Raw genomic sequence first — 12,420 nt, forward strand, 5'->3', positions numbered from 1 at the left:
CTTCCTGGCAGGATTCCATCAAATTCAGAGCATGTTTGACCACACCCATGTGGTCATCAGAGCCACACCGGTGTAGCCTGGCGTCTTCATTAACAGAAAGGGGTTCCGTTCATTCAATGTGATGGTTAGACCATCAGAAGCGTTTCCTTCAGGTGTGCACTAGGTTTCCTGGAAGTTGCCATGAACCATTCATCCTCAGGCAATCATAGATGCTGCAGCTGGATTGCTGCTGGCTGACAAGGGATACCCAGTAAAGGGGTGACTGGTGACACCAGTGCATGAACCCAAAATGGAGTGTTACGACCAGGTTAGCAGGGATGAGCTTGCTCCTCTCTTTGTCCCACTTCTGAGTTGGTTATAACAGAGTTTTTATTTATAACGGAGGTGATATTGCCAATTTAATATATATATAAAGCCAGCCAGGTTCCTTAAGTTAACAAGTAAAGAGTTAGTTTTATTGCTGAAACTCACTCAGGTATAGGTGCAGAAATTATTAACAGAAGGTTTAAAATGTACAAATATGTCCAACTACCCATTAATGCAAAAACAACACACATATACAATCCCCACACAGATGCAAAAAAGAAGTAAAATTCTGCAGAGAATCAGATGTTAAAAAATTGGCCAAGTAACATGTAAAGTCAGAAAAAAAAATTCACAGAGCGTCCAGGTGCTTGCTTACAGCTGAAGGGTCCCGGTCCACTGTTGCTGCTGGCTTCTGGGTTTTCTTACTGGAGACCTTGGTTTTGATTCAGAATTTTCCTTTAGGAACTCACGGTTTACAGCAATGAGGTCTTCTGGTGGGTTTCTCAAATCGCACACAGCTCAACTTTTGCTGAGAGAGGTTTCTGAAAAAAGAGATGGAGTAAGGCTATTGATGTTGTGGCAGTCTCTCTGATTATCCAAAAATCCGGTATCTTTTTTGTACTAGAGCTGGATCATGTGACATCTCTAAATTATAAATTGATATTTTATATAACACATCTTCAGAACAGGAGGCAGAGGAGAGGTACAACTGCTGCCATATCACCACAAGGGCCACCATTGAGCATCGTTGGCCTCTTGACGATGCAGTTCTGGTGCCTTAACCAGTTGGGCTCGCCCTCCAGTAGGGCCCTTCAGCGGTGTCATGCATTATGGTGGTCCACTGCACACTGTGCAACATAGCCATTCAGAGAGGGCTGGAACTGGAGGAGGATCATGTGGAGGAGCGTTCCATCTTGTCGAAAAAGGGATGGGAGGTTGATGAAGACCAGAAAGGCCAACACACTGACCAGTATGGCAGGGAAGCCTGTGATGTCCTGATCCAGTGACATTTCTCCTGAAGGCAGCAGATCCTGGAGTCAGTTCTTCCCCTGCAGATATCTGTGTCATAATTTTCATCTGCTATTAATGGTCCAACGTCACATAAACTTCTCCTGATGTGCAGTAGTCATCATGCAGAATATCTCCAGCAATCACAAAGTGGCCCTGACCACTCACAGTTTTCTCACAAAGGCAGCACCTTATGCTGCTGTTGCTATATTCCAATAATAAGAACAATAATAACATGACACATGCAGCATCTGTGGAGAGAGAAACAGAGTTAACGTTTCAAGTTGAATATGATTCTTCAGAACTGAAGCGAGGTAGAAATATGAAACAAAAACAGAAAATGCTGGAAAAACTCAGCGTGTCTAACAGTATTGGTGGAGAGAAAAACAGAGTTAACGTTTCAAGTTCGTATGACTCTTCAGAGAAGAAGGTAGAAATACAAAAGCAGGAAAGTTATACTGAGCCTTTATAAAGCTCTGGTTAAGTCCCATACTTTAGGAAAGATGAGATTTTACTTTCAAGGTTAGGTTGGAAAGGCTGCACTTGTTCTCCTTGGAGCAAAGAAGATTGAGTGGAGATTTGATCGATGTGTACAAGATCATGATAGGCTTAGATAAGGTAGACAAAGAAATAGTTTTCCCATTAGCTGATGGCACAGGGACACAGTTAGCTAGTTCTAGAGCATAAGTCTTCAGCACTATGGAAATACATCCTCTAATAGGGCTCACTGGCTATAATGGGCCTTGTTTCTAGTACAACTTCCATCACAGGCTTTCACATATTGAGCATTCCTATCAGCAGAGATAATCATCAGAATGTTATCATCATTATCCCTAAAACATCCTGTTCTAAAACAATGTAATTCTCAAACTTGAAATTATATCAGCTGCACTAATCCAGGGACAGTTTCAGCTTTAATATAACTTGTGAGCAGGACAACCACATATTGGCGCCAAGCTGATTGTCCAGCTCCCAGTCCCTAGTTTCCAGCTAACAGAATTGGCCATCAGATCGTCCATCTTGGACAACAACTACAACAACTTGCATCTATATAGTGCTTTTAATGTAGTGAAACCGCCCAAGTTGTTTCACAGGAGTGTTCTCAAACAAAATGTGATGCTGACCACATAAGGAGATAATGGGCCAGATGACCAAAAGCTTGGTCAAAGAGGTAGGTTTGAAAGAGTGTCTTAAAGGGGAAGACAGAGATAGAGAGGTGGAGAGGTTTAGGGAGGGAATTGAAGAGACTAGGGACTTGACAACTGAAAGCAGAACTGCTAGTGATTAAACTCAGGAATGCTCAAGAAGCCAGCATTCGGGAGGAGGAGATTGCAGAGATAGCGAAGGGTGAGACCATGGAAGGATTTGAAAACAAGGGTGAGAATTTTAAAATTGAAATGTTGCTTAACTTCCAGCTAATGTAGATAAGGGTTAATGGGACTTGGTGTAAGTAAGGACATGGACAGCAGAGTTTTTGATGCCCTCAGGTTTTTGGAGGGTAGGAGATAGGAGGCTAGCCAGGAGTGCATTGGTATAAAGTCTAGAGGCAACAAAGGCATGAATGAGAGTTTCAGCAGCAGATGAGCTGAGGCAAGGGTGGAGTCAGGCAATGTTACAGACCAAACAAGTGGGTGGTCTTAGTCAGGATACAGACATGTGGCCAAAAGCTTATCTCGGGGTCAAATAGAACAGATATCGCTTCACCAGGGTGACTGAAAAAGAAAGCAATTTGCCACAGGAGTTTGAAAGCAGCTGTAATCTGCAGCACTGACGTCAATCACTGGCTCACTTTCCAATAAAACATCAGCCTCAAGCTGTTTCTGCCTGAGATAAATGGAGCAGCACTGACGCTGTAAGCAGTAACTGTGCAAATGGTTAATGGTTTTCGTTTTTTGCTTGATACAAGCTATTGTCGGTTTTAACAGTGAAGCTTTTAGGTGATGGTGACTGTTATGATTTTTACAGTTAAGGTTTGTGGTTAGCCTTATTGTTAATTATATCTCAGTATATTAATGTGAATTATTCCACATGTATGATGAGAATTAGAAACAGTGGAGGGGCCCTGTACAGGGTCAGCCAGGAATTCAGAAGGAATGCAATTCATCTATACATTCCCTTAGAGGCCATAACGGCCAGGCCTAGCAGCAGTCTCTCCCAACTCTCTCCAACCTAAGGACTAGTGCAAATGGACACAAAAGGAAATTAAATTAATACTCAAAATTAAACATTTGTTAAATTACAGTTCTCAGCATTGGCAGGGAATTTTGTTTGACGTTTGCTGGGAGTTGTTGAAACTGTCAACAGCCCTTTTGTCAGTGGCTGACACTGACTGGCTTCTCTTCCCCCTCCCCCATCTCCAGTCAACCCATTACCCAGTGCATAAGCAGATTTTACTGAATTATTCATGGCCTGAAGGATTCATTAGCGAAACACGAGAGGTCCCTCAGGAGCTTGGGCACCAGGCCAAGTAGATTAAATTTCCTGGGCAATGCTGATTCAGCTCATCGATTCCTTCAGTGTAATGGTAAAACGATTTATTATACAGTCCAGGCATTTTATTGTTGTTTAAAGGGACAGGGTTCTTTTTTGAATTTATCAAAGTTATCCCACTAGGATTGCCAGCCTCCAGGATTGGCCTGGAATCTCTAGGAACTGAAGATCAATCTCCAGGACACAGCTGTGTGCAACCCTGGTGAAAAATCATTGGGTCATTAAAAAAGACTTTCCTGTCATTTTGTTTGAACATTTCTCTTTACCAGGTATAAAAATAGGAGGAAAGAAAAGGCTGTTTGGCTAACAGTCAAACATCGTCCAGTTGGGTAATGAACCTTTTTGCTTTCCGGTTGGCATAGGAAGGCAGTATGTCACAAGGATGGAAAGATGTGTTAGCTGACTAATGGCTGGAGCAAGTCATGTGATACCTCCGGGATCACATTTATTCACAGATTATATCCCACATAAGCCTGGTTCTGTAAATTGAAAAATATTTGTGATTTGGTAATGTCAAGCTTTGCTTTTAAAAGCATGTGGAAGACGGAGGGAGAATAGACTGAAGGAGATGAGGAGTACCACAGCTTCAGGGCCTGAGACAGAATGAGTTTGATTAAAAGATAGTGCAATGGGTATTTACTACCCACAGTCAGGAGGGACGCGAGTGTGTAGGAAGAGGTAGAAATAGGCGTGCATTATGCCCATGTTTCATGGACATGACTTGTACCAATTTAGCACTGGGACATTGAGCCCAATCTGCAAAGGTGTTAGGTCACTGCTAATTGTACTTTAGTTTTTCAATGGGAAAGAAACTTTTTCTCTTTCTTTCAAGTGCTAAGGAACGCAAGCTCCAACAACTCATCGACACCAACACCCATCTAGGACCCTCCACCCCTGCCTGTCCCTCCGTCCCCACCCCATCTTCCAATCCCAACCCCAGCCGTGTATTCACTATACCCCCTGACCTTCCCCTCTCCGATGCTGAACGTTCAGTGCTCAGCAAAGGACTTAGTTTCATACCCTTACGCCCTCACCTCAATGAATTTCGGGCTCGGCATGATACTGAACTCTTCTTCCGCCGTCTTCGTCTCCGGGCTCACTTCTTTGGGCAGGAGTCCTCTCCCAGTTCAACGGATCCTTTTACCCATCTTCAATATTCTCCCTCCACCTGGACCCCTCCCTCTGGATTCTTACCTTCTCTCGATCTTTTCATTGAGAACTGTCGGCGCGACATTAGTCGTCTCAATTTCTCTGCTCCTCTCACCCATTCTAACCTGTCTCTCTCTGAACTTACTGCACTCCATTCTCTCAGGTCCAACCCTGACATTGTCATCAAACCTGCTGACAAGGGTGGTGCTGTTGTTGTCTGGCGCACTGACCTCTACCACGCGGAGGCTGAGCGTCAACTCGCAGACACTTCCTCCTACCTCTCCCTGGACCATGACCCCACCACTGAACATCAAGCCATTGTTTCCAGGACTGTCACTGACCTCATCTCCTCTGGGGATCTCCCTCCCACAGCTTCCAACCTGATAGCTGCCCAACCTCGGACGGCCCGCTTCTATCTCCTACCCAAAATCCACAAACAGAACTGCCCCGGTAGACCGATCGTCTCAGCTTGCTCCTGCCCCACAGAACTCATTTCTCGTTATCTTGACTCCCTTCTCTCTCCCCTTGTCCAGTCCCTTCCCACCTACATCCGTGATTCCTCTGACACCTTACGTCACATCAACAATTTCCAGTTCCCTGGCCCCTACCGCTTCCTCTTCACCATGGACGTCCAATCCCTCTACACCTCCATCCCCCACCAGGATGGTCTGAGGGCCCTTAGCTTCTTCCTCGAACAGAGGCCCGAACAATCCCCATCCACCACTACTCTCCTCCGTCTGGCTGAACTTGTTCTCACGCTGAACAATTTCTCCTTCAACTCCTCTCACTTCCTCCAAATAAAAGGTGTGGCTATGGGTACCCGCATGGGCCCCAGCTATGCCTGTCTCTTTATGGGGTATGTGGAACATTCCTTGTTGCAGTCCTACTCCGGCCCCCTTCCACAACTCTTTCTCCGGTACATCGATGATTATTTCGGTGCTGCTTCATGCTCTCGTCAGGACTTGGAAAAATTTTTTAATTTTGCTTCCAATCTCCACCCCTCCATCATTTTCACGTGGTCCATCTCTGACACTTCCCTTCCCTTCCTTGACCTCTCTGTCTCAATCTCTGGTGATAGACTGTCCACCAATATCCATTACAAACCCACCGACACCCACAGCTATCTCGACTACAGCTCCTCACACCCCACTTCCTGTAAGGACTCCATCCCACTCTCTCAGTTCCTTCGCCTCCGTCGCATCTGTTCCGATGATGCTACATTCAAAAACAGTTCCTCTGACATGTCCTCCTTCTTCCTTAACCGAGGTTTTCCACCCACGGTCGTTGACAGGGCCCTCAACCGTGTCCGGCCCATCTCCCGCGCATCCGCCCTCACTCCTTCTCCTCCCTCCCAGAAACATGATAGGGTCCCCCTTGTCCTCACTTATCACCCCACCAGCCTCCTCATTCAAAGGATCATCCTCCGCCATTTCCGCCAACTCCAGCATGATGCCACTACCAAACACATCTTCCCTTCACCCCCCTTACCGGCATTCCGTAGGGATCGCTCCCTCCGGGACACCCTGGTCCACTCCTCCATCACCCCCTACTCCTCAACCCCCTCCTATGGCACAACCCCTTGCCCACGCAAAAGATGCAACACCTGCCCCTTCACTTCCTCTCTCCTCACCGTCCAAGGACCCAAACACTCCTTTCAAGTGAAGCAGCATTTCACTTGCATTTCCCCCAACTTAGTCTACTGCATTCGTTGCTCCCAATGTGGTCTCCTCTACATTGGAGAGACCAAACGTAAACTGGGCGACCGCTTTGCAGAACACCTGCGGTCTGTCCGCAAGAATGACCCAAACCTCCCTGTCGCTTGCCATTTTAACACTCCACCCTGCTCTCTTGCCCACATGTCTGTCCTTGGCTTGCTGCATTGTTCCAGTGAAGCCCAACGCAAACTGGAGGAACAACACCTCATCTTCCGACTAGGGACTTTACAGCCTTCCGGACTGAATATTGAATTCAACAACTTTAGGTCGTGAGTCCCCTCCCCCATCCCCACCCCCTTTCTGTTTCCCCCTTCTTTTTTTTTTTCCCAATAAATTATAAAGATTTTCCTTTTCCCACCTATTTCCATTATATAAAATAAAAAAAAAACCCACTAGAGCTATACCTTGAGTGCCCTACCATCCATTCTTAATTAGCACATTCGTTTAGATAATATCACCAACTTTAACTTTAACACCTATGTGTTCTATTGTACTATTGTTGTTGACATCTTTTGATGATCTGCTTCTATCACTGCTTGTTTGTCGCTACAACCACACCAACCCCCTCCACCTCTCTGTCTCTCTATCTCTCCGCCCCCCACACACACACCTTAAACCAGCTTATATTTCAGCTCTTTCCTGGACTCGAACTCAAGTTCTGTCGAAGGGTCATGAGGACTCGAAACGTCAACTCTTTTCTTCTCCGCCGATGCTGCCAGACCTGCTGAGTTTTTCCAGGTAATTCTGTTTTTGTTATTGTTCGCATGCATCCACCTGGAACAAGCATCAATTCCCTTGTCTATATTAATGAGTGGCTGGACACTTCTTAAAAGACCCCTCTACAAAATTAGTCAACGATAATCCAGTGAGCTCAGGGCTCTTCAGTGACTGCCAACTAAACATAAGTTTATTTGTTTTTAAAAAAGATTTTTTAAACCTTTCTGTGGAGCCTGAAGCAGAAAGCTTCCCCTGACTCACGGTGGCAGCAATCAGACCCCCCTCCCTCCCCCATTGCCTACTTCAAAGCCTCCACCTCTACTCCTCTGAACTCACATGAGGCAGGAGGCCTGAAATTGATTTATCCTCCCATGGAGAAATGACAGACGGCAGCTCAACACCAAAGATTTGGATGAGGCACTAGGCTCAATTCCTGTTGATTCTCAGTTTGGGAGCACAATTGTCTCCACAGCACCAAGTAAAACCTACCACCAAATTTCAAAGTGGTATTAACCGTAGCAGTAATTGTCAAAATAGAGAGATAGACAGAGAAAAGATAGGTTGCAATGGACAGTCAGGTTGGAGGCTACAGGTGAGACACAGATCATCTATCCTTGAATGGGTGGCAGTCACAAGCTGCCATGCCTGGCCCTGAAAGCCAGGGCAGGAGACTGAGGATGAATGGGATGGGAGTGAGAGAGAAATCACATGGAAAACAGAACTGCTCATTACCGCTGGTTGCTCATTCGGATTTTTGGGCTGTCTTCAGTTTAAATGGTCACAACTTCCGCCAGAACCAGGTGGGGAGCTTGATGAAAGTGAGCAAATCGGGGTCAAATTACGACATCAGAACTCCCACAGTCATTCCTGCCATCAGTTTCTCACCCAACCCACAAACCAAGAGTGATACAAGCAAGAGTGCAGCCATTTCTATGACTATTTGAAAGGCTTCAGAGCTGCTGTCTGACAAAACGCTGGAAGGCATTTTTACTTATTTTTATATTGTGATTTTTGGTAACTTAAGGAGCAAACAAGGTCTGCAACTGCAAAGAGAACAGAACAAAGGAGACAGGAACCTTTTACTTTCCCAACAATGTGTAGATGCTCAGAGCAACTTACCTACGGCTACCTGAGGAGCTGTGTGTGAGGAGGCTCTGCTTTTCTTGAGAGGTTGTCACAGGATTGTGTCACCACCTGCAACTAGTTACAGCCAATGTTACTGCAGCCCTCAAACTCATTTTCCCTAGCTCATTCCAGATTCCATGGGGGATATCTGTAACATCAGTCAGTCTGCAGTTCGTGCTCACTTTAAGTGACTGATGCCTTGCTTTTAGAGCAAACTCCTTCACCGCTTTGCCTGTTGATATCTGAAAGCAGCTGGATAGAGCTCTAGGGTTCACACAGGTTGCCCCAAAGTTCCAGACCTTGTTGATTGCTCCCACATCACCCTGTTGACTCTTTCACATCTGCTGCCTTCATGAATCGCAATAACTTCCATTCATTAAATGTGCAGCTAGCATGTGATCATCTGCAGCACATCAGGCAGGTCTGTCATTCCTAGAAGCTGCCATTATGCTTTTATCCTGTGCCAGTCCTCCATCCCCCACTCTTTGCCCCTGCACAGCAAATGAGAGATTGGCTACTTGAGGCCAAGAGCCATAACCCACACACTTGGCTCCTTAGGGGCCCATATTTTGCAGCCAAAGTACACCACAGTCAAATCCATGTGTCAAAAGAGTTCTCATTGAGCAGATCATTGGAGTCTTCAAGCAACAATTTTGCTGCCTGGACAGATCAGATTGTTTCCTGCAATACCGCCCAGAGAGTATATCCTGTAATGTAGTGGGTAGCTTCTGCAACTAGCCAATAGGTGCAGCCATCACTGGACAAGAGTCTTCAGTACAGTGAGGGAGAAGACACTGGTGACAGGATGATGAAGCTTCAGGAGGGATCCATCAGCTACCAGAGTTCATCAGCAGCAGCAGCTCATTGAAGAGCTTCAGTTAAACAACCCCTGTCCCTGCATTAATAGTCACATCCAACCCTCTCCTCTATTGAATAAAATCATGGCTGATCTGATTGTGGGCTTAACTCCACTTTCCTGCCTGCACCCCCCACCCCCCCAACCCATAACCCTTGACTCCCTGGTTGATCAAAAATCTGTCTAATTTATTCAGTATCCCAGCTGCAACTGCTCTCTGCATTGGTCCTTCCATTTTCCATTAAACTGTAATTCACCCAAAGACAAACACTGATATTAATGTTACTGACATTGCGGGGTCACCAGCTGCTACAGGAACACTCAGAACGCAAAGATTACAACAAGGGTTTTCATTTTACAAATGCACTAAGGCCTTAATTTTAAAATATGGAGTGGGGGACTTTCCCACGGTCTGCCCGACCTGCATGGCTCCAATTTTAAATTGCAGATGGCAAGGAGTTCTGCACTGGCATCATCGCCAGGGCCTGGTCTGTGACTTTAACTTGAAGCTTAAGGAAGTGTAGAAGCAGTGGCTTCCCTGCCAAGCCAAACCTGCTGGGAATAATAGTTAGGCCCAGAAGAGGCCCTAAAAGGTCATTTTGTTTTTAGTTTACTTGTGAGCCAGAATGAACAGGACAGTCAGGATTAGGGGCAAGGCAATAGGGTGGCAGGAATGAACATCTGTGAGCAAGAGAGTTAAGTAGAAGGAAGGATTCCCAAAAATCCTACTGTCTAACACTGTATCCCAATATCTGTAACCTCCCACAGCCCTCTGAGATCTCAGTGTTATTCCTCTAACTCTGTTGGAATGCATCCCTGATTTTCTTTGCTCCAGTGCCTTGGCAAGTTGCTGCAGTGGTACACACTGCCGACATGGTGCGCTAGTGGTGGAGGGAGCGAATGTTTAAGGTGATAGATGGGAATGGGGCATGCAATAAGGTGGGCTGCTTTATCCTGAATGATGCTGAGATTTAGCCAGGCAAGTGGACAGTATTCTATCAAACTCCTGATTTGTGCCTGGTAGATTTCTTTTTTTAATTTTAATTAATTTTATTGTGAATGTGTACTCCAAAAAACACACAGAATGCAGCTTAGAACTGGGTGACTTGGCCCTTCCTATTCTTGTCTCCACCCACTCATAGTCCTCTTGATGGCCAGCATTCTCTTTGATTAACAATTGGGCTCCACACACTCCAGTCTCAACACAATCTTCTTTGTGGTCTTAGCCTTTTTCTGAAATATAGGCTTTGTCTGTCCATCAGAACCACTCCGCTTTCTGTCATAACACCTCTTACCCTGTCCGTATAAGGAATTCTTTCCCTTCTTGTACTGGGTAAGCTTGTGGGGCTGGCACCTATGATATTTCTTGCACTATGTCCTCTAGTTCTTCAGTATGTTGACCAGCTTGCTGACCCAGCCTGGTAGATGGTGGACAAGCTTTGGGGAGTCAAAAGATGAGTCACTTGCTACAGCATTTTCAACCTTTAACCTCCTCTTGTATTTAGATAGCTGGTCCAGTTAAGTATCTGGTCAATTGTGACACCCCATGGATGCTGATGATGGGAGATTCAATGATTGTAATGCGTTGAACACTTTGCAGAGGTGGCTAGACCTTCTCTTGTTGAAGATGGTCATTGCCTGGCACTTATGTAGCTTGAATGTCGCTTGCTATTTATTGACTCAAAGCTGAATGTTGACCCAATCTAGCTTCAGGTAGCCATGGACTGCTTCAGTATCTGAGGGACTTGTGAATGGGACTGAATACTAAGCAATCATCAACAAACACCCCCGCTTCTGACCTTATGATGGAAGGAAGGTAATTGATAAAGCAGCTGAAGATGTTTGGGCCTAGGAACTCTGAGTAATTCCTGGAGCAATGTATTTGGGACTGAGATGATTGACCTGTAAATACTACAATGATCTTCCCTTCTGCTAGCTATGACTCCAACTGGTAGAGATTTTGCTGAGTCCCATTGATTTCAATTTTGCTGCCTGATGCCACATTTGGTCAAATGCTTTCTTGAGACCAAGGACAATTACTCTTAGCTCAGCTCTGGAATTCAGCTCGTTTGCTTATACTTGGACCAAGGCCATAACGAGGTCTGGAACCAAGTGGTCTTGGTGGCACCCAAACTGAGCATTGGTGAGCAGATTATTGGTGAGTAAGTGCTGCTTGACAGCACTGTCAATGACCTCTTTCATCGCTTTATTGATGTTTGTGAGTGGACAAATGAGGTGGTAATTGTTTGGATTTGATTTTTTTGGCTTTTTGTGGACAAGACATATCTGGGCAATTTTCCACTTTGTCAGGTAAATGCCAATGTCATAGCTGTACTAGAATAGTTTGGCTAGGGTCACAGCTAGTTCCAGGGTGCAAATCTTTAGCACTGCATCCAGGATTTTGTTGGGGGCCCATAGATTTTGCCAGTGAAATCAACCATTTCTTAATATGACGTGAATTGAATTGGCTAAAGACTAGCACCAGTGGTGCTGGGGACCTCAGGATGGGTCATCCACTTGGCACTTCTTGCTGAAAATGGTTGCAATCACTTCAGCCTTGTCTTTTGCACTCACATGCTGAGCTCGACAGTCATGGAAGTTGAGGTTGTTTGTGGATCCTCCTCTCTTTAGTTATTTAATTGCCCACCACCATACACGACAGACAGTAGTAAGACTACACAGCCTTGATCTGATCCGTTGGTTGTGGGAGCGTTAAGCTCTGCCTCTAGCATTCTTTTCCACTGTAAACATGCATGTATTTCTGTGTTGGAGCTTCATCAGATTGGGACCTCATATTTAGCCTTGTGCTGCTCATGGCATGCTCTCCTGCATGCTTCATTGAATCAGGCTTGGTCCCCTGGCTTGATAGTACCGGTAGAGTGAGGAATATGCCACACCATAAGGTTCTGAATTGTGGTGGAATACTACTCTGCTGCTGCCCTGCAGTACCTAATAGATACAGAGTCGAGCTGCTCGATCTGTTCTGAACCTATCCATTTTGCACAGTGATTGCATCATACGATGGAATGTGTCTTCAGCAATGTACCTTCTATT

The 12,420-nt window shown here is 45.5% G+C and overlaps 1 protein-coding gene and 1 pseudogene across 1 annotated transcript in view; one reads left to right on the plus strand and one right to left on the minus strand.

The window, feature by feature from the left end:
* mapk8ip2 (mitogen-activated protein kinase 8 interacting protein 2) overlaps positions 1-12,420 on the plus strand; it is a 70,977-nt gene that overhangs the window by 23,198 nt on the left and 35,359 nt on the right. The window lies entirely within an intron of this gene.
* Positions 10,458-11,460, minus strand: LOC121285644 (annotated as a pseudogene).

The sequence above is a fragment of the Carcharodon carcharias genome, chromosome 13, assembly GCF_017639515.1.
Source record: "Carcharodon carcharias isolate sCarCar2 chromosome 13, sCarCar2.pri, whole genome shotgun sequence".
In the NCBI taxonomy this organism is placed as follows: domain Eukaryota; kingdom Metazoa; phylum Chordata; class Chondrichthyes; order Lamniformes; family Lamnidae; genus Carcharodon; species Carcharodon carcharias.